Consider the following 5126-nt stretch of genomic DNA (forward strand, 5'->3'; position numbering starts at 1 on the left):
ATTAATAGATATTTGGGAAAGATACTTTGAAACTATAAAAATATTGTTTCTCCTGAAAATACAGCCTACTAAGTTTAGCATTTATCAGTAGATTTTGCCTGCAGCAATTACTATTTTAGTATCCTAATGATAATTCCCTGTTTCTTTTTCCTTTCTGCATTATTTTTCCTTTCAAGTTTATCTATTTATTTTCTCAAGAGGACAAACAGAGTGATAGAGTGTGAGAGAGAGGAGTACCCCCAACAGTAATCCTACACTGGATCTACGCCCAATAATAGCCAGTTCCGATAACAAACATGTGTATTCACCTAGCGTGTGTAGAAAGGCCTCAGGACACGAACCTGGGACCCTCCTACGTGGAGCTAGCTTCATAGAGCATCGTGTGTGGCTGGCCCTCTTTCTGCCTTTAATGAGTTAAATTCTTCAAAAAAAGAGTTGTCTCTCCTCTATTTCTTTAAACATTAACTTATATCATTATAGACTAATGAATACTGATTTTATTTCAGGGTTAAAGTTCAAATACTATATTTTGTGGTTCCTACGGTTCTCGATTCATCCATTGACAGCTCTTTCAGAGTTTGTTGTGTGTCCTTTGGCCATGCCAATTTTTATTTTCTCTTTTCTTACCTTTTGGTAGAACTAAAACATAAACATGGATACAACATCATTAACTAAAATATTGACTTTACTCAAACTCAAAAATATTTTCTACTAACATTCTAACATTTTAATTTTTTTAGAGAGATTTTTGCTATAGAGATTTTGGGCATGCATACACATGTGCCCTGTGTGCGTTTTAAGCTGCCAAGTCTAGTGCTCAAGCCACAGTTCAAGTACCAGACACTACATGGGAGTCCAGCGATATAACTATTATGAAATCTGCTGGTCTTTTGGTTCATTTTTTATAAATAATTACTTATTTAATTTTATTTATTACTATTACCTTTTTTAAATTTGTTATAGGGCATGTGTACTTACCAGAGGGAGAGACAGAAAGAGAGAAAGAGAGAAAGCAAACTGCCAGGTCTGAGACTTGAACTGCAATCAGCCATGTGGGAGTCCAGTGCCTCAACCATCATGCCACCTGCTGGCCCCTTTGGGTTGTTTTTTAAGCATTTCCTTACTTACTACAAGATAATCCAGGCTCATTTTGTATTATCCCTGCCTGAACCCCATTTCCCCAAGGAGCTCTGCTCCCTTTCATTGAGAAGAGTCTTCAGAAACCAAGATCTGGGCATTCAGCATTCATATTGCCGAGTCTGCTGGGGTTCATATAATCTAATCGTTCTTTGCAATGATGGTACTTCATGCCCGTCAGTAGCTTTTTTGTTTCTTTTTCTTTGTCTCTGTGCTACTCATTTTCTTCCTATTCTCTCCTGATTCTACTATACTTTGTATACTAATGCACCTCTTATATTTAGATTTGCTTTTCTTATTTATGCTGCCTAAAATTTTTGGACATTCTCCAAGGCTCAGCCTATCTAACTGCTCTCTGCTCTCTGCCTTTCAAAATTTAACCCATTCATAGACACACAACCCACCTATGAGGCTGACCTGACAGCTCTAATTTGCCTTTCCCTCGAGCACTTCTTTCACGTCTGACTTGGTTCAAATGCTGTATTTGCCAGGTTTATCCTCATGTGTCTTTAATACTATCTCGGTTTTTATCACTAGATATGAATTCACATGGTAGTACAAAGAGGATTATTGAACTGTAATTTAAAGATGGAATTGAACTTTGGAGGGATTTTGTTGTCATCCCCTGGCCTTCCTTTACATTCTTGCATAATGCCATCTTGCAATAAGACAACGATAAAGTTGCCTATGGCTCTAAATGCCAGTCTTCTCTCTATTGCCCGAGTCCTCAGGAAAGCCATAGTATCAGAAAGGAACAAAATCCTAGAATGACTTAACATATAAATGTCACACTAAGACATAAGTTTAGCAACTGATATAATAGTAACCCAAATTAACAGTTATTTAAATAAGATGGAAATGTATCTTTCTCCTGAAATTTCTTTCTCTTGTATGAATATTGAAATCTGTCATTGAGAGCAACATTGCAGTTCTGCCTTTTAAGTTTCTCCAAGGACCCTGGTTTCTATGACTCCACCTTGCTCAATATCACATGTGTACTCTAGCACACAGAAAGTCACTAAGATGGAAAACGGAAGGCAGTTTCTCTCCCTTTAAGGACACAACTGTTAGCTCGGATACATCTCTTCCTCCTCGCCCCTCTTTGTACAATCCTTCATCACATAGATGCACATACCTGTCCACAAGACTGGGAAATGTATCAATAGTCTTTCTTCTAGACAATCATGGATCCAGCTAACAATCAGGTGTTCTAGCACTGGAACAGAAGGGAAGAAGTCCTGTTGGGGGACTGCTAATATCCATCCTTTCCAGAAAGACTAAAATCTTTATTTCCCTGGAATACATTCCTTCCATCTTTATTCTCACCCAGGTCTTCTAATCTTTAACTCTCAAGACCTCACTTTTCAATTATTTTGAATCATACACTGAACCTTAAATTTCCTAGAGCTGTTTCCTCATGCTCTGTAATCTTCCTCTTCTGCAGAACAGATGGCATGGACTGCTCACCTGCACTACACATGTCTATGAATATGGGTTTTGTGAAATAGCTGGCATAAAGAGGTAACTCCACAATCATTCTGCCTTCTCAGAATTTAGGAACTGACCTGTCATCAAGGTATCACCATTATGTTGAGAAGCCCCCTACCCCTGTACGATATTCCTACTTATTATGAAACATGTTATTGATGGCATCACTTCTGTAAGGGAAAAGTACAATTGCTCTTCATTGTCTGGCATCTAGTCTCAGATTCTCAACTGATTTTCATGAGCTTTGGATTTAGAACTTGGATATTGGATGCATAAATAATTCTGCATAAATATGTACTCAAACTTTGCTTCCTGTGCTATGATAGCGACATTCTGTGTCTGCACTTAGGACAATCTCCTTTCCTCACTGCCACAAGAACAGGCAAAACTGGTCCAATAGAAGATCGCACCAGCTTTTTAGCTGACATCCTTCTTCCAGTTTCTCACTTTGGCCCAACTGCAAAACACATGCTTCCTTACAGAACCAAGAATCCATGGTCCCTAATTAATCCCAGAAACGTTCAGTTTCTTTGGTCCCAGATGTTTTGGTCGCTTGTTTTATTTGATTACTTCTGTGTTCTGACTTCCCATTTGCCTTAGCTTCCTTTCTGTTCTAGTGAATTCAGTATTAGAAACAAGAAATACCTGAAACTAATTTATAAGACTAGAGGTTTATTCAGCTCATGACTTGGAGGTCCAAGGTCCAGGAGTCACATCTGGCAAGGGTCTTCTTCCTGGTGGGATACATGACAGAGGGTCAAAGTGAGCATGTGTGTGTGCATGTGTCTCTGTTCTGGTCTCTTTCTGCTTCCTTATAAACCCACTAGCAGTGAATCATGGCAGCCCCACCGTGTCATCTAATCACTTCTCAAAGGCTCTGCCTTTCAACACCATAATCAGACTCAGTTTGTTCTTAACACCATAATACAAGCAAATTCCAAAACATAAATTTTTGAGAAAGAGAGCATTCTCCAAAGGAAGCCCTGCAGCTTTAAGACAGCACACGAACTATTTAGATAACGATCATTTTTCTCCCAATTATCCATTATTCATTCATAGTTATCATAGTGGGAAAGATTTTACCCTTAAAAATACATCTGTTTTCCCATACTTTGATGTGCATTTTGTGTCAAATTACCATACAATTATGATTAGATTTATATAAGTATAAATTAATAGAAATAATGCTTTATTTCTAATATATGATCCACCATGGAATTTTAATCATACAACATTATTCAACTCTTAATTTTATTAAACCAAGGATCACATTCACCTTCAAGCTACCTGGAAATAAAACCACTTATTTATATGTGTAACTTAGAGTTTTCTTTTAAGATTTTATTTTCCATGTAATTTTTCTATACAGGACATGATGTTCTTTACATCTTACATGCACACTGCTTTGATTTTACTTTCCTGTCTAAATCATAAAATATCCAAACCATGAGGTATGCGTGTGTGTCACACACATACAGACACACGCACACACACATATTCATTCTCTATTCTTGTCTCTCTGCTATTTCCCTAGGCTTATCATGACCTTCTCTGTTTCAGTTGCATTACCAAGCTTGTCACGTGCCATTTTCCAGCTACCGTCTATAATATGCCACCATTTTTTGCGTTAACACTTATCTGTTGAGATCTTATGCACTATAATCAGGTTCCCCCAATGTAAAATACTCACTAATAAGTCTAATTTCAATCAGCGTTTTCAGTTGGTGGACCTGGACTTGGTCTGGAAAATAAGAAGGAAAGAGGAAAATAACATAAAATAAAACCTATATTAAGTCATAACTTAAATCAATCCTAAGAATTAGTATAGTTTACATTTTAAAGCAGCTGAGGCCAAGTGCACTCAACTGTTCTCTTTTCAGAACTCCCTTGATCCTAGTGGCAGTCCAGTAGAATTCTGTGTTGTCTGTAAAACAGTAACTTACCGATGTTACTGTGCTCATAGTTTCTGCAAAGCCTATGTAATTGATGTCAACTTCTAAATAAGTCTGCAGTTACCAACAATTTGTCTTTCTTTCAAAAGCACGAACACCTATGTAGTAGTATACTAGTATGGAAAATGAAGAACCACTCAAAGAAAGCTATAAGAAACAATAAATCAGCATGTTTTGTAACATCTGCCTTTTGTCTTGGGCATTTTTTTCTAAACATCTTGTGATCTTATAGAATTTAATATCTTCACTATAGGCATCAAGATCTTCGAAGACACACGGCACCAAATATTTTGGGTCATCCCCATGTCTAAAATCATCAGACCTGCGTAAGATTGCATAGACCCTACACATGCACTGTGAGAAAATGAGAATGTAAGGAAAGCATTCTCACACAGAATTTAGATAATGAAATACACATGACCTCCAACCCTAAGGATTTAAAATCCAACATATTCATAACCAGAAACTGCGAGGACATCACCTCTTCTCAGGGATTCATTAGCAGACTATTCGATCCAATTAAACGCATCAACATGAAGATTTCTCAGA

The sequence above is a fragment of the Tupaia chinensis genome, unplaced genomic scaffold (assembly GCF_000334495.1).
Source record: "Tupaia chinensis unplaced genomic scaffold, TupChi_1.0 Scaffold000096_1, whole genome shotgun sequence".
NCBI lineage: Eukaryota > Metazoa > Chordata > Mammalia > Scandentia > Tupaiidae > Tupaia > Tupaia belangeri.